We start from the raw sequence: 23,566 nt of genomic DNA, 5'->3' as shown, positions 1-23,566 counted from the left end.
TAGTAGTAAAGATGTTCAGCTGTGATTGTGTAGTATAGTAGTGAAGATGTTCAGCAGTGATTGTGTAGTATAGTGATGAAGTTCAGCAGTGATTGTGTAGTATAGTAGTGAAGAAGTTCAGCGGTGATTGTGAAGTATAGTAGTAAAGATGTTCAGCAGTGATTGTGTAGTATAGTAGTGAAGATGTTCAGCGGTGATTGTGTAGTATAGTAGTGAAGATGTTCAGCGGTGATTGTGAAGTGTAGTAGTGAAGAAGTTCAGCACTGATTGTGTAGTATAGTAGTGAAGAAGTTCAGCACTGATTGTGTAGTATAGTAGTGAAGAAGTTCAGCAGTGATTGTGAAGTGTAGTAGTGAAGAAGTTCAGCACTGATTGTGTAGTATAGTAGTGAAGAAGTTCAGCACTGATTGTGTAGTATAGTAGTGAAGAAGCTCAGCAGTGATTGTGTAGTATAGTAGTGAAGAAGTTCAGCAGTGATTGTGTAGTATAGTGATGAAGTTCAGCAGTGATTGTGTAGTATAGTAGTGAAGATGTTCAGCAGTGATTGTGTAGTATATTAGTGAAGATGTTCAGTGGTGATTGTGTAGTATAGTAGTGAAGATGTTCAGCAGTGATTGTGTAGTATAGTAGTGATGAATTTCAGCAGTTATTGTGTAGTATAGTAGTGATGAAGTTCAGCGGTGATTGTGAAGTATAGTAGTAAAGATGTTCAGCTGTGATTGTGTAGTATAGTAGTGAAGATGTTCAGCAGTGATTGTGTAGTATAGTGATGAAGTTCAGCAGTGATTGTTTAGTATAGTAGTGATGAAGTTCAGCGGTGATTGTGAAGTATAGTAGTAAAGATGTTCAGCAGTGATTGTGTAGTATAGTAGTGAAGATGTTCAGCGGTGATTGTGTAGTATAGTAGTGAAGATGTTCAGCCGTGATTGTGTAGTATAGTGATGAAGTTCAGCAGTGATTGTGTAGTATAGTAGTCAAGAAGTTCAGCAGTGATTGTGTAGTATAGTTGTGAAGATGTTCAGCAGTGATTGTGTAGTATGGTAGTCAAGAAGTTCAGCAGTGATTGTGTAGTATAGTGATGAAGTTCAGCAGTGATTGTGAAGTGTAGTATAATAGTGAATAAGTTCAGCAGTGATTGAGTAGTATAGTGCTGAAGAAGTTCAGCAGTGATTGTGTAGTATAGTAGTGAAGAAGTTCAGCACTGATTGTGTAGTATAGTAGTGAAGAAGTTCAGCAGTGATTGTGTAGTATAGTAGTGAAGAAGTTCAGCAGTGATTGTGTAGTATAGTAGTGAAGATGTTCAGCAGTGATTGTGTAGTATAGTAGTGAAGAAGTTCAGCAGTGATTATGTAGTATAGTACTGATGAAGTTCAGCAGTGATTGTGTAGTATAGTAGTGAAGAAGTTCAGCAGTGATTGTGAAGTATAGTAGTGAAGAAGTTCAGCAGTGATTGTGTAGTATAGTAGTGAAGAAGTTCAGCAGTGATTGTGAAGTATAGTAGTGAAGAAGTTCAGCAGTGATTGTGTAGTATAGTAGTGAAGAAGTTCAGCAGTGATTGTGTAGTATAGTAGTGAAGATGTTCAGCAGTGATTGTGTAGTATAGTAGTGAAGAAGTTCAGCGGTGATTGTGTAGTATAGTAGTGAAGATGTTCAGCGGTGATTGTGTAGTATAGTGATGAAGTTCAGCAGTGATTGTGTAGTATAGTAGTGAAGATGTTCAGCGGTGATTGTGTAGTATAGTAGTGAAGATGTTCAGCGGTGATTGTGTAGTATAGTGATGAAGTTCAGCAGTGATTGTGTAGTATAGTAGTCAAGAAGTCCAGCAGTGATTGTGTAGTATAGTTGTGAAGATGTTCAGCAGTGATTGTGTAGTATAGTTGTGAAGATGTTCAGCAGTGATTGTGTAGTATAGTAGTGAAGAGGTTCAGCAGTGATTGTGTAGTATAGTTGTGAAGATGTTCAGCAGTGATTGTGTAGTATAGTTGTGAAGATGTTCAGCAGTGATTGTGTAGTATAGTGATGAAGTTCAGCAGTGATTGTGAAGTGTAGTATAATAGTGAATAAGTTCAGCAGTGATTGTGTAGTATAGTAGTGAAGAAGTTCAGCACTGATTGTGTAGTATAGTGATGAAGTTCAGCAGTGATTGTGTAGTATAGTTGTGAAGATGTTCAGCAGTGATTGTGTAGTATAGTTGTGAAGATGTTCAGCAGTGATTGTGTAGTATAGTGATGAAGTTCAGCAGTGATTGTGTAGTATAGTGAAGAAGTTCAGCAGTGATTGTGTAGTATAGTAGTGAAGAAGTTCAGCAGTGATTGTGTAGTATAGTTGTGAAGATGTTCAGCAGTGATTGTGTAGTATAGTTGTGAAGATGTTCAGCAGTGATTGTGTAGTATAGTTGTGAAGATGTTCAGCAGTGATTGTGTAGTATAGTTGTGAAGATGTTCAGCAGTGATTGTGTAGTATAGTGATGAAGTTCAGCTGTGATTGAGTAGTATAGTGATGAAGAAGTTCAGCAGTGATTGTGTAGTATAGTAGTGAAGAAGTTCAGCACTGATTGTGTAGTATAGTAGTGAAGAAGTTCAGCAGTGATTGTGTAGTATAGTAGTGAAGAAGTTCAGCAGTGATTGTGTAGTATAGTTGTGAAGATGTTCAGCAGTGATTGTGTAGTATAGTTGTGAAGATGTTCAGCAGTGATTGTGTAGTATAGTTGTGAAGATGTTCAGCAGTGATTGTGTAGTATAGTGATGAAGTTCAGCAGTGATTGTGAAGTGTAGTATAATAGTGAATAAGTTCAGCAGTGATTGAGTAGTATAGTGATGAAGAAGTTCAGCAGTGATTGTGTAGTATAGTAGTGAAGAAGTTCAGCACTGATTGTGTAGTATAGTAGTGAAGAAGTTCAGCAGTGATTGTGTAGTATAGTAGTGAAGAAGTTCAGCAGTGATTGTGTAGTATAGTAGTGAAGATGTTCAGCAGTGATTGTGTAGTATAGTAGTGAAGAAGTTCAGCAGTGATTATGTAGTATAGTACTGATGAAGTTCAGCAGTGATTGTGTAGTATAGTTGTGAAGATGTTCAGCAGTGATTGTGTAGTATAGTTGTGAAGATATTCAGCAGTGATTGTGTAGTATAGTGATGAAGTTCAGCAGTGATTGTGAAGTGTAGTATAATAGTGAATAAGTTCAGCAGTGATTGAGTAGTATAGTGATGAAGAAGTTCAGCAGTGATTGTGTAGTATAGTAGTGAAGAAGTTCAGCACTGATTGTGTAGTATAGTAGTGAAGAAGTTCAGCAGTGATTGTGTAGTATAGTAGTGAAGAAGTTCAGCAGTGATTGTGTAGTATAGTTGTGAAGATGTTCAGCAGTAATTGTGTAGTATAGTTGTGAAGATGTTCAGCAGTGATTGTGTAGTATAGTTGTGAAGATGTTCAGCAGTGATTGTGTAGTATAGTGATGAAGTTCAGCAGTGATTGTGAAGTGTAGTATAATAGTGAATAAGTTCAGCAGTGATTGAGTAGTATAGTGATGAAGAAGTTCAGCAGTGATTGTGTAGTATAGTAGTGAAGAAGTTCAGCACTGATTGTGTAGTATAGTAGTGAAGAAGTTCAGCAGTGATTGTGTAGTATAGTAGTGAAGAAGTTCAGCAGTGATTGTGTAGTATAGTAGTGAAGATGTTCAGCAGTGATTGTGTAGTATAGTAGTGAAGAAGTTCAGCAGTGATTATGTAGTATAGTACTGATGAAGTTCAGCAGTGATTGTGTAGTATAGTTGTGAAGATGTTCAGCAGTGATTGTGTAGTATAGTTGTGAAGATATTCAGCAGTGATTGTGTAGTATAGTGATGAAGTTCAGCAGTGATTGTGAAGTGTAGTATAATAGTGAATAAGTTCAGCAGTGATTGAGTAGTATAGTGATGAAGAAGTTCAGCAGTGATTGTGTAGTATAGTAGTGAAGAAGTTCAGCACTGATTGTGTAGTATAGTAGTGAAGAAGTTCAGCAGTGATTGTGTAGTATAGTAGTGAAGAAGTTCAGCAGTGATTGTGTAGTATAGTAGTGAAGATGTTCAGCAGTGATTGTGTAGTATAGTAGTGAAGAAGTTCAGCAGTGATTGTGTAGTATAGTGATGAAGTTCAGCAGTGATTGTGTAGTATAGTAGTGAAGAAGTTCAGCAGTGATTATGTAGTATAGTACTGATGAAGTTCAGCAGTGATTGTGTAGTATAGTAGTGAAGAAGTTCAGCAGTGAGATCCTTTCTGTAAAATTTGGTTTGACTCGTTCCAAAGACGAGAACCACGCAATCCATTTGTCATTTAATAATGTCTCTTTTAATATCCTTTCTGTTCTTTACAGTGAGTTGTTGAGCTAAAACATTTAATTGTAATCACACACATTACGGATATAGAAGCCATTCGACACTATCGTTAATCTGCGCTCGACTGAAACGCTTCTGTGAGAAACTCACTGAACTGATGCTATTCTTAAAGAGACAGTACTGTTTTTAACAAGTGTTCAACAAATCAATGTAAATACATGTAAATAGTACAAATTATGCATGTAAACAATAAACATGGAACAACATGTATGCAGTATAATATATGTAATATTTGTTGATGTAATAAATGGAATTTGTACATTTTATCAAACTAAAATTTTACCAAAATGATGAAAAACTAATGATGAAATAAAATATGTAAATTAATATTTTCATAATGTACCAAGTGAGATGGTTCCTTGTATAATTAACAGCATTAGCTGAAAGACAATTTATTTAGCAAAATTGACATTATAACTGAAATCTATCCAAATTAATCAGAAATCAGAAGACTTCAAAAGGACAGTTTGGACTGCTGAGGATTATTGGTTTAGTTTTTTCTAAATATTATCTGTTTAGTCTGTCTCAATTGCTTCTGTCTCTATATGTGACCTCAGACTGACATGATGTTCAGTGGGGTTTTGTGGGGGGTCATGACATCTGTTGCAGGGCTCCCTGTTCTTCTATTCTAACTTTTCTATTTGCAGAAGTAATGTTTGCGAGTCTAACATTTATATTTCCTGTTGACACTAAAGCTGAAGATATAAATAACCATCTTAAGACAAAGGCTTTTGTGAAACATCTTAAGTGCCCAAGACTTTGCACAGTACTGTATATATATATTTTGTCTTATTGTGTATTTCTATATATACTTTATTTTCTATCCACTTTTTATTTGTATTCTTTTTTTTATTATTATTATCTCTATATTGCTGTATTCATACAAGACAATTCCTTGTATGTGTAAGCATACTTGGCAATAAAGCTGATTCTGATTCTGAAATCAAAGTGAATTTAATCAAATCAAATGAAGAGCTTGTGAATCAGAATTGGGAAATCTATATCAATATACAGGCCTAGTAACTATTTCCAACAACTAGGGTAAGCGAAATTACCAATATCTTACAGTGGGTACGGAAAGTATTCAGACCCCCTTAAATTTTTCACTCTTTGTTATATTGCAGCCATTTGCTAAAATCATTTAAGTTAATTTATTTTCCTAATTATTGTACACACAACACCCCATATTGACAGAATAACACAGAATTGTTGACATTTTTGCACATTTATTAAAAAAGAAAAACTGAAATATCACATGGTCCTAAGTATTCAGACCCTTTGCTGTGACACTCATATATTTAACTCAGGTGCTGTCCATTTCTTCTGATCATCCTTGAGATGGTTCTACACCTTCAGTTGAGTCCAGCTGTGTTTGATTATACTAATTGGACTTGATTAGGAAAGCCACACACCTGTCTATATAAGACCTTACAGCTCACAGTGCATGTCAGAGCAAATGAGAATCATGAGGTCAAAGGAACTGCCTGAAGAGCTCAGAGACAGAATTGTGGCAAGGCACAGATCTGGACAAGGTTACAAAAAAATTTCTGATGCCCTTAAGTTTCATAAGAGCACAGTGGCCTCCATAATCCTTAAATGGAAGACGTTTGGGACGACCAGAACCCTTCCTAGAGCTGGCCGTCCAGCCAAACTGAGCTATCGGGGGAGAAGAGCCTTGGTGAGAGAGGTAAATAAGAACCCAAAGATCACTGTGGCTGAGCTCCAGAGATGCAGTCGGGAGCTGGGAGAAAGTTGTAGTAAGTCAACCATCACTGCAGCCATCCACCAGTCAGGGCTTTATGGCAGAGTGCCCGACGGAAGCCTCTCCTCAGTGCAAGACACGTGAATGCCCGCATGGAGTTTGCTAAAAAAAAACACCTGACGGACTCCAAGATGGTGATAAATAAGATTCTCTGGTCTGATGAGACCAAGATAGAGAAAACCAGGCACTGCTCATCACCTGTCCAATACAGTCTCAACAGTGAAGCATGGTGGTGGCAGCATCATGCTGTGGGGGTGTTTTTCAGCTGCAGGGACAGAACGACTGGTTGCAATCGAGGGAAAGATGAATGCGGCCAAGTACAGGGATATCCTGGACGAAAACCTTCTCCAGAGTGCTCTGGACCTCAGACTGGGCCGAAGGTTCACCTTCCAACAAGACAATGATCCTAAGCACACCGCTAAAATAACGAAGGAGTGGCTTCACAACAACTCCGTGACTGTTCTTGAATGGCCCAGCCAGAGCCCTGACTTAAACCCAATTGAGCATCTCTGGAGAGACCTGAAAATGGCTGTCCACCAACGTTTACCATCCAACCTGACAGAAATGGAGAGGATCTGCAAGGAGGAATGGCAGAGTATACCCAAATCCAGATGTGAAAAACTTGTTGCATCTTTCCCAAAAAGACTCATGGCTGTATTAGATCAAAAGGGTGCTTCTACTAAATACTGAACAAAGGGTCTGAATACTTAGAGGACCATGTGATATTTCAGTTTTTCTTTTTTAATAAATGTGCAAAAATGTCAACAATTCTGTGTTTTTCTGTCAATATGGGGTGCTGTGTGTATAATAATGAGGAAAAAAAATGAACTTAAATGATTTTAGCAAATGGCTGCAATATAACAAAGAGTGAAAAATTTAAGGGGGTCTGAATACTTTCCGTACCCACTGTATATCACAGAATGAATAATTATATATCACACATCATGATATTTATTTTTGCAGGAAATCCAATGTATGGTATATTTTACTAACCAAAAGTATAGTCTGTTTCTGAGACTCCGCTGAATTAAATGTGTTAAAAATGAAAAGTACTTCATCTTATATGATTATTTTCTCTTTTTATTGGAAACTTGATGGACACAAAACCAAAGTTCAGATTATTTATAGCAAATAAATGATCACTGGCATTACTGCAAAAACAGCTTCACATTAAAAACTCAAAAACAGTAAAACTACTATAAAATAAATAGTTTCATCTTAGATTCTGAATGGACAGCTGTGTTTGAAGCCATTGTAAAATAATTAATAAGCTATATTACTGTCTCTTGGTAGGAGCTAGACAAATTAGACAGACTAAAACTACAGTAAATACAGCTGACGGGTTTGGTAGTGTGTTGGGTCACCAAATGCTGGACTAATATATTCAGTTTGGGTATGGATTAAGGTGGTCAACAGAGCTGGATGTTGATTGGTTTATCCTAACGAATGGCCCGAGAGGATGCATTAACGAGTGGAATTGCAGAGAACTGCAACTAACGATGCCTTGCAGTCCAGTGATTATTGAACTATCAATCCAACACACAGTCGTTCCCTACAGTGCTGCTTTCCACTCATCACTCCGCTGTCAATGCACAAGACTAGCAAACCCTTGATTTGATTGTTAGACTGTTGTTTGTTCTGTTTTCTGTGAATATCACTTTTCTAAGAAACTCAAATGAAAAGATTGAAAACATGATGGTTAAGGGACAGTAATGTAATTAAAATCTTTCATAACTCTTTTCTGGACGTTTCGTTCTTGTAGATAATTTGAAGGTTCTGGCAGATTGTACTTTCATTTATTTTCCTACAGTTGCCATTATATAACTGTTCAGATGATTGCACTTTTTGTTCACAAATTAAAATAATCATGGAAATAAATTTGTTTCTTGGGTACAGTTGCTGCTGGCAAATGCAAAGCTACAGTATGACTCAGAAATGGCTTTTGTATTCTGTACTGTACACAAACCTTTACAGCGTTAAGATATTAATGACAGAATGATTCGCTTCAAAACATCTTGTGGATATAAACAAACTAGTAAGCCTCATTTAAGTTCAAACCCATGTGACTTTCTTGTGATTTTTTGAAGAATAGTCACACAGCTCTTTTCTATTTATCGACAATTCATACTGACCACAACTTTCAAGCTCCTAAAAGACCAAAAAAACACCATAAAAGCAGCATAAATGTGGTCAGTATGACAAGTGTGCTATATTCCAAGTCCTCTGAAGACAGATGATAACTTTGTGTGTGTATGTTTCATTTGTGAACGTGAATAGTTTTTTGAAGCTTTGCCAGAGAGGAGAATTTCAGTATATAACGTAAATATAAGTCTGTTTCTCAAAAAAAGCTGTGATATGGTTTCATAAAACTTGGAAAATAGCAAATGAGTCTGTGGCAGTGGGGGCATGGTTAAGTGCCCGTCCAGAGAGAGAGAGAGAGAGAGAGAGAGAGAGAGAAGAGGGCTCTTCCACCCTCGGGTACGCCGCCAAATGGTCCTCTGCGAGTCGGACAGCTTCCACCAGTGATGCCGGGTGGTGGCACTGGACCCACTCCACCATTCCCTTTGGCAGCCGAAGGATAAGTTGTTCCAGTACAACCTGATCTATGATTCTTACGACGTTGCGGTTCCACGGCAGCAGCCATTTCGAGCACGCGTCTCGGAGCCGCTGGGAAAAGGCAAATGGCCGGTCAGACTTCCCCAGCTTCAGGGACCGAAAGAGCTGCCGGTATTGCTCTGGGCTTTGACCCATCCGCTGAAGGATTGCCTTCTTCAGGTCGTTGTAGACAAGGAGGTTAGCCGCCGGCAGTTGTTGGGCAGCAAGCTGGGCATCCCTGAACAAGAGCGAGAGGAGCCTTGACGCCCATTGGTCACGCGGCCAGCTCCAGACCTCAGTCGTCCGCTCAAACAGGTCTATGAATGCTTCTGCGTCGTCTTCTGCCCCATTTTCAGGAGTGTAGGGGGCTGTGGATGTCCGGGGTCGTGGCTGGGGCTCTCTCCTGGCCAAGCAGGCTCTGGATCGCATGCCGGTCGTCTGCTTGAGCTAGCAGGATTTCAAAGAACCGGTGATTCTGGTTGTGGCGAAGCTCAAGCAGGGATTGTTGGTGGGACTGATGGAGACTGCCGAGGGACTGGAGGATCTCGGCCAACTGCGAGAACTCCATGGGGCGTACTTCGAATTTTCCCAGGTTTTGACACCAGTGTAGCGACTTCAAGGAGGACACAGGAAAACAGGTTCCTTCAACTCAGGTACATGAGCTTTTATTGGCTTTTACAGGGGCACCACAGCACGCCAGCTTCACAATAAACTTTAGCTTCACAAAAAGGCTTCCAGACCCCGACCCTCTCTGGACTCTGCTGGCAGTGTGGCTCTTTTTATGCTGCTCTCCCCGTGCTCACTGTAATTAGAGACAGGTGTTAATCATAATTTAGGTCAGGTGTAAGTGCCCTTACCGCTTCTCTCTCTCCGGACGTGCACTTTTTTTTTTAGTTTGACAACTGTGATCAATATATGAACTATGACCTTTTTATTATTATTCCAAATTTCTCTTATTGTGTTCCATGAAAAAAAGAAAGTCGTGTGGGTTTTGAAGAGTAAAAGTGTAAATCTTAAAAATAGTCAATATATAATTGTCAAAAAATATTTTTGAGTGTAATAAAGATGCTTAATGTAATTAAATGTGGTTCTAAATGTATTAAAGCCACTAAATGTTATAACTTTTGGTCCTAAATGTAATAAAGTCTGTAAATATAATAAAGTTTTTATTAGTATTTCAAATTTTTATATATATATATATATATATATAAATGTAAGTTCAGGAATGTGGTCATTTTTGGTTCTTAATGTAATGAAGGCCCTAATTGTAGTAATTCTTACATTTTACACCAGTGAATTATTTATCAGTTCATAAGAGTGCAGTGCTATGCCATAAGTCACATGCCCAAAGTCAGTGGACATGGCCATGAAGTTTTGGTATTTTTGTAATGCGTAAATGGACTGGGTCAAGTGGGTCAAGTTTAATTCTGAGGTTTTCTCCGGTTATTCCATCATACAGTATAGTCCATTCTCTCAAAGACAAAGACAGCAGATTCATAAGAAGTTGGTTGTGTAAATTGACTGTATACAATGAATTAGAAGAATAGAACGTTCTTGTGTTCTTTTGTGCATTAACTGCGTCCTTCATGATTTGTTGAGCATATTTCTATGACAGTGGCATACTCCTTTTATGTGCATAGAAAATGTGATTCTCATCAGGATTTGGATCCAAAAAAATATTTTTTGTTTATTTTTTTTTTTATTAAAAGAGGATGTAAGTATTATTAATAATTTTCATCTATTGACACAAATCATGGCTAGTATTAACAGTGATTGTTAAAATATAATTTTAGAGGGAAAATGCAACCTCCAAATTGTGCTCACCATTGTTTATGTGAACACGATTACTTCATGGTTTGTATAGGATCAGAACCCATGTTGGTGCGGCTATCCTTATGAGGACTCTCCATATAATGATTTTTATACTGTATGAACTATAGATTATATCCCCTAAACCCAACACAACCCCTAAACCTAAGACAATCCCCCACCCCCCCAACACTCACACACACACACTCACACACAGTTGACATTAGGCTCACAGCTTGCATCAGACTGGAGGGAATGGATAAATGGATGTTTTAGGGAGGAGGGATGAAAAATGGATCTCATCCTGTTTTTCTTTTACAGCCTCCTTTCTCTCTCTCTCTCTCTCTCTCTCTCTCTCTCTCTCTCTCTCTCACTCTCTCATCTTCTTTGCTTCCTAATATGTCTCTTTCTTACATGCTCAAACACAGTGAGTAGTGTTTTATCCAGTGTAATATTAACACTGTTAAAACACCCAGTGAGATGCACCCTGACTGAAATGAGACCTCATGAGTGATTACTTTTACATCTTTGTGAAAGGGATACTCAAATATTTACAATTGATTGGAAGAAATTGAAAATAGTGATATTAGCATGTTGCTAAGCTAATTTCACTGAAGCAGCAACTACAGCCTCCCAAATGCTGTTCAAAGAGGTGTATTGTCTTCCCTCACTGTAAATGTCACATTTGAGAAGGGCCCATAAGTTCTCAATAGGATTTAAATCAGGTCAGGAAGGGGGCCAAGTCATTATTTGAGCATCTTTGAGGCCCTTGCTGGCTAACCAAGCAGTGGAGTACTTGGATGCATGTGATGGAGCATTGTCCTGCATAAAACTCATGGCCTTCTTGAATGCTGAGGACTTCTTCCTGTACCATTGCTTGAAGAAAGTACTTTCCAGAAACTGGCGTAGGTTTGGGAGATGAATTTCAGTCAATCTTCAACTCAAAAATGTCCATCTACCTCATCCTTAATGATAGAAACCCAGCCCAGTACCCCTCTTCCACCTTGCTGGCATTAGACTCAAAGTGGTGCTCTGTGTCCATAAGTGATCCAGCCATGGGCCCATCCATCTGGTCCATCAAGAGTTACTCTCATTTCATTGGTCCATAAAACCTTTGAAAAATCTGTCTTCAGGTATTTTTTTGTCCAATCTTGACACTTCAACTATATTCAGTGGTGGTCGTGTTTCAGCCTTCTTGACCTTGGCCATGTCTCTGAGCACTTGACACCTTGTACATCTGGGCACTCCAGGTAGGTTGCAGTTCTGGAGTATGGTGGCATTGGAGGATATTGGGTTCTTGGTAGCTTCACGTTTAATTCTTCTCAAGTCTTTTGCAGTTAATTTGCACCTTTTCTTCTCCATGCGTTTTTGGCACCCCAGTTGACTATTCACAACAAAACTTTTGATTGTCCGGTGGTCACACCTCAATAGTTTAGCTATTTCAAGAGTGTTGCATCCATCTGAAAGGCATTTTACAGTTTTTTACTTTTCAGTGCCAGTTAAATCTCTTTTTTTGGCCCATTGAAGCTGATTTTTGGTGTGTGTGTGTGTGTGTGTGTGTGTGACTGGCTCCGGTTTAGAAGCGGAGATCTCACTCCGAATCAGTTGAGCGGCAATATCTTTTCATCGGTTGTGTAACGCTGTGTGGAAACTTCCTGGTCTGTCGCTCCACACGAAGCTTCAGGTCTTCTCAGCCACGGTCATTCCCTCCCTTCTCTATGCTTGCGAAACATGGACCCCATTAATGGAACTTCTTCGCCAGTTAGAAACATTTAGGCTGGCCTGCCTACGATCCATTCTGGGTTTATCCAGGCTGGATTGTGTGAGGAGCTCACAAATCCTTGAAAGATCTGGATAAAGTCTGATCGGTGAGCTCCTCCAGCAGACAAGGCTGCGTTGGCTGGGCCATGTAGCCCTCATGCCCAGCCACCGTATGCCTAAAAAGCTTTTGTTCGGCTGGATTGAGGGGGCTAAACGGGCACAGCACAGGCTGGAGAGGAGATGGAGTGATGTGGTACAGGAAGATGTGGAGCTGAGTGGTACCAACGGTGTCAAGATCGGCCTTGTGAAGGACGCTATTGAGCAGTTGGAGGCAGTCGCCCTGCAACAGCAACAGAGGCCGGAGGAGCGACGCTCACAACAACGAGCAAAAGCACAGTAGGGGGCACAGGTGGTCCATCGGCCAGTCATCTCAGTCAGTCGAACCGTGGCATCTGGGTCTGCCCTGTGACCTCCTACCAGCGGGCTTTTGACACTTTGCGTGGCCTCAAGGTGCACACAGTCTGGCACAAGCGACGTGGTGACGCCACCGCCACTTAGTGGTGAATGGTGGTTGTTGTTGTTGTGTGTGTGTGTGTGTGTGTGTGTGTGTGTGTGTGTGTGTGTGTGTGTGTGTGTGTGTGTGTGTGTGTAAAAAACAACAGTGGCATTATATAAACAAACTGGCATTTAAATGGTTAAAATCCTAAAACTGAATGAATATTTAGTAGTTATGATCAGGACTGATGTTGGTTAAAAAAATAGCTCATTGAAAGTGAAAATAATATTAATATATACTATTATTATGGCAGTTTTTTGATGCTGACATTTTTGTCCTCTAAACACCTCTGATTAACTTTTTTAAATTGACACACAAGGGTTAAGAAACAATTGAGATTTTAAAGAGGTCTCATATGTGTGTATTTCCAATCTGGAGCTGCAGTGTAAGAAAACATCAGCCATGTGTGTGTGTGTATGTAATAAAGTGTGCTAATAATTAAGAGTTAATGATCCTGATGTGCACTCTTTCTCTTTTTCTCTTGTAGTGACTCCTCACAGAATAAACAGATTGAAACAGGTAGGAATTCACCCACACACAAATGAATCTGTTTTTTACTCTGTAAATTTGTATTATTTTACCCAAATGGTGCAATACAGGATCTTGTAGTAATGTCAGTACAATAGCAAGGCTAAACACAAATTTGACTACTTTAATAAAATAAATATATATATATATATATATATATATATATATATATATATATATATATATATAATCTGCGTTTTCATGTGAGTGAGATGAGTAAAGAGCGCTGTTGCATAAATATATGTCCTATTTATATTTGCACTTGTATTTTGCCAGGAGTATATTCCAAACTGACTCCTGAAGACTCTTTTTATAATGTCTGGATTAAGGTCTGGATAATATAACACAAGTTACTGTGAAAGAAATACACGTAAAATAGTGCACAATAAGAATAACATGTATAGAGAATATGATGCATAATATTCATTATAATATATAAGATAACACTGGCTCACAGTGTTTATTTAAATTATTGTAATACTTGGTTATACTATCCTTAAGAACAATAACAATATTAATGCTAATAGGTCTAATAATTGAATCTGCAATCAGGGAAAGTGCAGGGAGTAGATCCCGTGTGGAGATGAGCAGGAAAAGTTGTCTCGTATGGAAGACATGAAGATCCAAATTGTTCATTAAAGGTTTTAATTTTTCAACAGGCAAAGTTGTGTCGTTTTGTGTATCTGTATGCAAAAAAAAAAGAATCATAATTGTTTGAATAAATAAAACAGGCTACTAATACTGAGAGAAAGAACTAATAAAAAACAGAATATTTATGTTGTGTCTCTAACAATAGTAATAATCAGAACAATAATACTACGACACTTTGTTATTACATTAAGGAATGACCCTTGGCTTTGTATTGTTGACAGAATTTGGCCCTTGGTGAAAACTAATTGAGGAATCTGGGTATACTGTATATGAGTGCTTCTTTAACTTTGGACACTTTCCCAAGGGCTGATTTTTATTGAAACAACATATTTAAACTAGGATTAGGCCTATAATTAATGAATAGATTAACAATATGAACTGCATTGCAGGCACGGTTTGTGTACAATAATCTCAGAATTGATATTGGCCAAACTTTGGTAACTGAATGAACAGTATTGTGAGAGTATGAGAGTGTTGTGTTGACTCAATATGTGATATTTATTTCCCATATGGGTAAGACACACTGTTTGATCGACCATGATACTGTGTGTGTAGTGTCCTCACGCTGTGTGTATTGTTTGATAAGCCATACTCATAAATCCTGAAAGCTAATCACTCGCCCACTCTGCAGCCAATCAAAACACAGACACATTACCCAGTGCTGGGCGCTATTAAGCAATCCATCATAAGCAATAACAGAAGTGTGTGTGTGTGTGAGAGAGAGAGAGATTTTTCCTGTTGTGTTTTCTATCATGGATTTGTGTCAATGTGTGGGTGTTTGTTGCGTTCTCTGGGTTTTGTTTGTTATGTGAGAGTGTGTTAAAGGGACAGTTCACTCAATATTCTGCCATCATTTCAAAGTATTCTGGATACTCTTTTGCGTACAATGAAAGTGAATCAAGACTGGGGCTGACAAGCTACAAAATGACGGAATAAGCACCATAAATGTAATGCATCACATAAGACTCCATACAATAGACTTCAAATCTTCTGCATATTTTGTCTGATGCCAGAAGTTTTTCACCCCCAAATTTAAAAGCTTATGTTACACACATCTCATTTTACAGAAAATCACCTAAAAGATTCCAGTAATTAATATACAATATTGTAAATGTCTTCAATCTCATGCTGAACAAAAATATATGTTTTTTTTTTATCTGGTCTTTGAAAGCCTGTGATTCAGGCTCTGTTAGCTCTGTGTCTCTGCTACAACCTTCCAAGCTGTTTTGTTGAATATATCTGCCTATATGTGTGCACTAGAGCTGTGACTCTCTACCTCGTGGTGGTGTTTAATATTTATAATATTAAATAATTATATTACATTAATTCTGTAATGAACTGGCCATGGAGACGTGTTAGGATCCATGTGGTGAAAGTTTATTAGAACACAAGCAAACAATCCAAATCGGCAGGCAAATAGAGGTAGTCGTTATGCAGGTGGTATAATCCAATAAACCAAAAAGACAAAGACGTATCCAAAAAGTAGTAAATCCAGGAAAACAGGCAATGGTCATGGCAAATGAACAATCAGCAATGGCAATGGGAAAACACTTGGTAAGACAGAGTAAGCTGGCAATACTTCGCAACGCGACAAGTGGAAACCGTGTGTCAAAGTCAACAATCAAGAGAAGACTTCACCAGAGTGAATACAGAGGGTTCACCACAAGATGTAAACCATTGGTGAGCCTCAAAAACAGGAAGGTCAGATTAGAGTTTGCCAAACAACATCTAAAAAAGCCTTCACAGTTCTGGAACAACATCCTATGGACAGATGAGACAAAGATCAACTTGTACCAGAGTGATGGGAAGAGAAGAGTATGGAGAAGGAAAGGAACTGCTCATGATCCAAAGCATACCACCTCATCAGTGAAGCATGGTGGTGGTAGTGTCATGGCGTGGGCATGTATGGCTGCCAATGGAACTGGTTCTCTTGTATTTATTGATGATGTGACTGCTGACAAAAGCAGCAGGATGAATTCTGAAGTGTTTCGGGCAATATTATCTGCTCATGTTCAGCCAAATGCTTCAGAATTGGACGGCGCTTCACAATACAGATGGACAATGACCCGAAGCATACTGTGAAAGCAACCAAAGAGTTTTTTAAGGGAAAGAAGTGGAATGTTATGCAATGGCCAAGTCAATCACCTGACCTGAATCCGATTGAGCATGCATTTCACTTGCTGAAGACAAAACTGAAGGGAAAATGCCCCAAGAACAAGCAGGAACTGAAGAAGGAATTGTTCGTTTCATTTCAAATCCATTGTGGTGGTGTATAGAGCCAAAAGATTAGAATTGTGTCAGTGTCCCAATATTTATGGACCTGACTGTATTACACACTACTGGCCCCACTGGCACATCCGCACAGTTGGTTACCCTAAATGAAATATGCCGTTCATATGTTTGGAGCATTCAAACAATGATGAGGCCAACAGATAGTAGTCTGTTTAATGTGCATTAATACTGAACGAAACAGAGCTACAATTTTATTATCTAGGACTGTTTGTTTAACTTTGCAAAAATCAGAGAGGCTTGATTTTAGTCGAACTAAAGTGTTTCCATCCATCCATTCATCTTCAACCGCTTATCCGAAGTCGGGTCGCGGGGGCAGCTGCTCCAGCAGGGGGCCCCAAACTTCCCTATCCCGATCCACATTAACCAGCTCTGACTGGGGGACCCTGAGGCGTTCCCAGGCCAGTGTGGAGATGTAATCTCTCCACCTAGTCCTGGGTCTTCCCAGTGACCCTTCTAAAGTGTTTCTATGACATTTTAAAAAGTCAAATTGTAGTTTTAGTTCAACTGAAATCAAACTTTCAAACTGCATTTAAACGGACTGACTTAATGATCCTGTTAACCGCGGTTAGCACACATTGGAGCACAATATTTCGTTTTTCTTTCCGAAAAGTTCTTCTTGTTATCAGATTACAGTTACTGACTTATAAATAATTTCATTACTTTTCAGTACATTACTTGGGTTGCACATATGTCTAAAATAATAATCTTTATATAGAATACATTTAAAACATGTATTCTGTTCGTACATTTGTGTTTCTGTGATAGCTGAAGGCAAACAACAATAAACAAGGAGTAATGTAGAAATTATTCACTGAGAGAAAAAACGAATTAACCTAAAATAAAGTAATTAGTAATGTGATTACATTTTCCATAAATTAATCCATAAAGTAATCTGATTCAAATTTAGAGAAGTAATTAGTCATTTTTAATGGATTACAGCTCGAAACTAAACATGATGTGCCAAATTAAAATGGAATTGTTGTATGGAAAAGAACTGTGTGAACAAATCTTGTTTCATGAAATAAAGAAAGTCATATGGGTTTGGAACCACATGAGAGTGAGGAAATGATAGATTTTGGGGCGAACTATTGCTTTAAGGATGTTTTTCAGGATTCAGTGCTGCTGTGCCACTCAAGTCATGTAGAAGTGTATTTTCCCTCCTTAGGTGGGCGTGGCCTGTATGCAGCAGTCTCTTGTCCAATCATATCACTCATTTGGGTTGGCGCGGGGGGTGCGTGTGAGTTAAGGTTAGTGGTGGCGGTGGCAGTTGCTCTGTCATTAGCGTGCGCCCTGGAGGAGAGATTAGTCTGATTTATGACGTGCAACGTTAATGGAACAGATATGGCTTCTCTCGCACCCCGCCATCCACGCTAATGAAAGTTTTGTGCAAATGTGAAAGAGAGCAGAACAGAGATCTCACCAGCACAACATCACATCTCGCTGTCTGTTTTGTCTCTTTGTTTTAGTCTAATTCTGCCTAGATTTGACTTCAGGTCTAATATATCAGTCTGTCATTAGTACAGTGTTCTAATTTAATTCTCACTCTCTCTGACACATTAATGGTCAAGATATGTAGAGATGGGCATTTTGGTCATTTTTGGACCAATTACATGAGTATTCGTCGAGTACTCGAGGGGCAATTACACGTACATAACTATATATATATATATATATATAATAACATTTCTGACAAACGTCTATGGCTGCTGCATTGCGTCTTGTTGTTCTGGTGTATCGTTTATTCATTATTATAGACTGATATAAAATAATCTGTTACAAAATTTACAAAAGATTGCATAATCAATGACTGTCTGAACCGTCTATTTTCAAATCAGCATTGGATTAACAAGAGACGCCATAACCATCGTGTTTTTAATATGCATGTTAAGTTGAAGTTCAGTTTTGAAGATGCAGCATTGTGTTCCATTTAGCTGCACTCTGTCTAGCTGTTTGAAACACTCGTCTGCTGTATATGCATTGAGTCCACTGCCGCACGAGCCTGGAGTGTGTATCTGTGTGTGTTCACTCCGCGGGGAAAGCTGTGATGCTCCTCGTTGTTGCTGTGATGATTCACGAAGCTCCATTCAACTCTTAGAGTGTGAATTTCCACCTTTCAACTGGGGAAAGTGCAGCAGAATGACACCTTATATCAGACTTCTAACTTGGAAACTTGTGCGGAAATCTCCCATTTCGATGAGATGCAGGTGCGTGTTGCGTCACGCAAACATGTCGGCACCCAAAGAGGTTTACAATCAGTGACAAACATTCACTTTTATGAAATAATATCCATTAATAAGTCAAAGTTCTTACATTAAATGATAAATTTTTTTTTGCAGCGACAGGTGTTCAAAACACATTTAATTACTCTCTTTTGATTATCATGAAGCTAGCATTGCAGCGTCGTATATCAGTTTGGTTGCTATGAGACCTCTCTAACAATCAATGTACCCCTCAAAACCACGATGTTATCAGTCTCAAATTAAAAATAAACTCTTTCTTTGACACTGTAGGGTCCAGGGAATAAGAAAGCAGGAGACTGCATTTCCAACACAGGAAAGTCATTTTTATTTAAACAAAATACGCTTAATAGCGACATTGAATGAGCTCACACACAAATAAATTAAAGTACTATATAAGGGATGGATGGAGGCAGGAGCTGGGCAAACATCCAAACGTACAACTTTTATTAAAAATGCTTTTCAGCACACAATATCTTCAACACCCACAGCACCGTGTGTCTCTCTCACAGTTGACTTGCTGCGGAGACCAGGCCTCCAGCCCTCGGCGTCGCCTGATGCCGGTGGCCGGGGGAGAGGACGTCGTAAGCGGTGTGCGAGAAAGCGGAAGCGCGGAAAGAGGGCGGGGGTCCATGCTAGGCTAAAAACAAACCCTAGCCGGCCGGCTCTCCCGTCTATCCTGCTCTCAAATGTTTGCTCCCTGGACAATAAACTGGACTATATCCGACTCCAGCAGGCTACGCAGCGTGAGTTTAGAGACTGCTGCGTCTTTGTTTTCACGGAGACGTGGCTCAGCGACAGAGTTCCGGATGCCGGCATTCAGCTAGACGGGCTCGCCTCGTTTCGTGCCGACAGAAATACAGCTCTCTCGCGGTAAGACTTCGCGGTGGTGGCTTGTGTGTTTACATCAACACGGAATGGTGCAAGAACTCTATGCTAGTCTCTAGTTACTGTTCATCGCTGTTGGAGCTTGTGACTGTTAGATGCAGACCTTTTTATCTACCACGGGAATTCACCACTGCTTGCATAACCGGAGTTTACATTCCCCAGCGCTAACGCTAAGGAAGCGCTCTGTGAACTGTATGGGGCTATGAGCTGAACTGCAGAACGCTCACCCCGACGGACTGTTTATTGTCGCCGGAGATTTCAACCATGCAAATCTCAAGACAGTGCTCCCTAAATTCTATCAGTATGTGGACTTTGCAACGAGAGGGGCGAACGCGCTTGATCTTGTTTACACAAACATCCCAGGCGCGTACTGGGCGGCGCCCCGCCCCCACCTCGGCTACTCAGACCACATCTCTGTTATGTTAATTCCAGCATACAGACCGCTCCTCAGACGCACAGAACCGCTTCAGAAGCAGGTGAAAACCTGACCAGCAGGAGCCATCTCTGCTCTTCAGGACTGTTTTGAGTGTACTGACTGGCACATGTTCAGGGAGGCTGCAACATATGGCGATTCTACCAACTTGGAGGAATACACAGCATCAGTGACCAGCTACATCAGCAAGTGCATTGATGATGTCACTTTCTCCAAGACCATCACCACACGCTCCAACCAGAAGCTGTGGATGACTGCGGAGGTGCGCACGCTGCTGAGGTCCGAGACTCCGCCTTCAGAGCAGGCGATAAGGCAGCCCTAAGAACAGCTAGGGCCAAACTGTCACGGGCAATCAGAGAGGCAAAGCGCGCTACGCCCAGAGAATCCACAGTCACTTCCAGGACAGCGGTGACACGCGGCGCATGTGGCAGGGCATCCAGGCCATCACCAACTACAGGACAACATCAGTTGCCTGTGACAAAGATGCCTCCCTTCCAGATGCGCTGAACGACTTCTACGCTCGGTTTGAAGTGCAGAACGACGTGATGGCGAGGAAGTCCACCCCTCCTCCCAACGACCAGGTGCTCTGTCTTACCACGGCAGATGTGAGGAAAACTCTACGTAGAGTCAACCCACGGAAGGCTGCTGGACCAGACAACATTCCTGGCAGAGTGCTCAGAGGATGTGCAGACCAGCTAGCAGATGTTCTTACCGACATCTTCAACATCTCTCTGAGCAGCGCCGTTGTTCCAACGTGCTTCAAGGCCACCACCATCATCCCCATGCCAAAGAAGTCTTCAGTGTCCTGCCTCAACGACTACCGTCCCGTCGCACTTACACCCATCATCATGAAGTGCTTCGAGAGGCTCGTCATGAGGCAGATTAAGACCCAGCTGCCCCCTCACTAGACCCACTGCAGTTTGCGTATCGTTCAAACCGTTCAACGGACGATGCCATCACTACAACCCTCCATCTGGCCCTCACCCACCTAGACAATAAGGACTCATACGTTCGAATGCTGTTCATAGATTTCAGCTCAGCATTCAACACAATCATTCCCCAGCACCTGATTGGAAAGCTGAACCTGCTGGGCCTGGACACCTCCCTCTGCAACTGGATCCTGGACTTCCTGACTGGGAGACCTCAGTCAGTCCGGATCGGGAACAGCATCTCCACCACCACCACACTGAGCACTGGGGCCCCCAGGGCTGTGTGCTCAGTCCACTGCTGTTCACTCTGCTGACTCACGACTGTGCAGCAATGCACAGCTCGAATCACATCATCAAGTTCGCCGATGACACGACCGTGGTGGGTCTCATCAGCAAGAACAACGAGTCAGCATACAGAGAGGAGGTGCAGCGGCTGACGAACTGGTGTAGAGCCAACAACCTGTCCCTGAATGTCGACAAAACAAAAGAGATGGTTGTTGACTTTAGGAGAGCACAAGGTGAACACACTCCGCTGAACATCGACGGCTCCTCTGTGGAGATCGTCAAGAGCACCAAATTTCTTGGTGTTCACCTGGCGGAGAACCTCACCTGGTCCCTCAACACCAGCTCTATCACCAAGAAAGCCCAGCAGCGTCTCTACTTTCTTCGAAGGCTGAGGAAAGCACATCTCCCAACCCCTATCCTCACTACATTCTATAGAGGGACTATTGAGAGCATCCTGAGCAGCTGCATCACTGCCTGGTTTGGGACTTGCACCGTTTCGGACCGCAAAGCCCTGCAGAGGATAGTGAGGACAGCTGAGAAGATCATTGGGGTCTCTCTTCCCTCCATCAAAGACATTTACAAAAAACACTGTATCCATAGAAGCAACCAGCATTGTGGACGACCCCACACACCCCTCACACAAACTCTTTAACCTCCTCCCGTCTGGCAAGAGGTACCGAAGCATTCGGGCCCTCACGGCCAGACTGTGTAACAGCTTCTTCCCCCAAGCCATCAGACTTCTCAATACTCAGAGACTGGTTTGACACACACGTGTCCAGAGTTGCACTTTAATAACTGTCACTTTATAACTGTCTGCTACCTCAATAACTGCTATGTGCATAGAACATTATCTCATAGTATGTTATGTTTACATTCTTAGAAACTGTCATCTTTTTGCACTACTGAGTACTGGTCGGCGCTGCACTGTCTATTGTCCTGTTCATTGTCAGTAATTTGTTGTACTGTCCTGTACTTTTTGCACATGTTTGCACGTGCACTTTATATAGGTATATATAGGTAGTTTATATAGGTATTTTATTTCGTTGTTGGTCCTTTGTTGTTTTTATGTAGCACCATGGTCCTGGAGGAACGTTGTCTCGTTTTGCTGTGTACTGTACTAACTGTATATGGTTGAAACGACAATAAAAACCACTTGACTTGACTTGACTTGACTTGAGAACAAGCAAATGTGAGATGAAAAACACAAGCACATCATTTTGTGTTCTTCTATGACACTTTGGGTTCACGTGTGGACTCGCATGTTCTCCAGGACTTTACATCACAAGTGTAACACTCTATCAGTCGAGCTACCCCACAATCTGATCACACTCCAACAAGCTTGTAAATGTCGTTGATTATATAATGTTAATGTTCAAATGAGTCATGAACTATATTAAAAGTGTCACAGAACATCAGCACTCAGATGCTTCATGGTTTGTATCACTCCGCATGTGCTTGTGCTGTTCTAAACTAAAGTGTAAGAGCAGCGCAGATGTGTAAAAGAGCTACAGTATGTGTGTTCTTTCTTTTTGCCCTGTGACTTTAAAGTTTATGTTATATAAAGATACATTACATAAAAAGACCATTTTTATGTATTGTGAGCCAGTTAAGTTTGACGTGCATTGAGTCAGCGCACGTCAGACAGTGATCCCCACTTGAATGGTTATTTTTACACAGATAAAATATTATGTGAAATTTTCAATTTAGTAACAGAGGCTTGTGTGCATCTTTTGAACTAGCAACGGCAGATCCTGATCCGTTGGATTTTGTTTGTGGCAGTCCTTATTTTTCCTCATTTTTTATAAATTTGTTCTTTGAACTGTGCAATATCACAATCGTTCCGTATGGCCCTAAATCGGCTCATCAGCTGATGTAGGGCCATACAGCATTCATTTCAAATTTTTCTTAATACATGTTTCTGGTCTTATTGTGTGTGATTCATCAGTGAACGTTATTGCAAAGAAAAAAGAAAGGTCTTCGTAACATGCTCCGCCTATGAAACCACCTTCCTTTTTCACTTACAGACACTTTTTACCATCTGATCAATGTCCAATGGATAGAACTATCTTTTCCTGCTTTTTTTATCTCATTTAATTAATTTAATTACGGTTTTGCTGATGGCGACTCTAGATGAGTTAGTGTGTGTGAAAGAGGGCGGGGCTTCAAGCATCACATATTTGATTGGAGAATTTGTCTAGACCAGGGGTGACCAACCCTAATCAAACACACCTGAACCAGCTTATCAAGGTTTCAGAATTACTTGAAAATAACATGCAGGTGTGTTGGCGCTAAACTCTGCAGGAAGGTAGCTCTCCAGGAGCAGGATTGGTCACCCCTGGTCAAGACTGTGTACAGCTTCATGAGATAAAAGTTTACTGCAGTATACTTTGTAATGGAACTGGGTGGACAACTCGAGCAGTGTTTAGTCCAATAAGACTCCTTTGGATTTTAAGTCCTCAAAAATGGGAGTATTT

General features: G+C 40.4%; 1 protein-coding gene across 2 annotated transcripts in view; it reads left to right on the top strand.

Annotated features, from left to right (window-relative positions):
• Positions 1-23,566, top strand: part of LOC127633544 (retinoic acid receptor alpha-A) — a 324,627-nt gene that overhangs the window by 112,732 nt on the left and 188,329 nt on the right. For both annotated transcript variants that reach the window (XM_052112718.1, XM_052112719.1), the window contains exon 2: positions 13,337-13,368. The gene's annotated coding sequence lies outside the window, so the exon portion shown is untranslated. The remainder of the gene's footprint in view (positions 1-13,336; positions 13,369-23,566) is intronic.

This window comes from Xyrauchen texanus, chromosome 40, assembly GCF_025860055.1.
Source record: "Xyrauchen texanus isolate HMW12.3.18 chromosome 40, RBS_HiC_50CHRs, whole genome shotgun sequence".
Taxonomy (NCBI): Eukaryota; Metazoa; Chordata; class Actinopteri; order Cypriniformes; family Catostomidae; genus Xyrauchen; species Xyrauchen texanus.
This window is presented reverse-complemented; position numbering and strand designations above follow the sequence as displayed.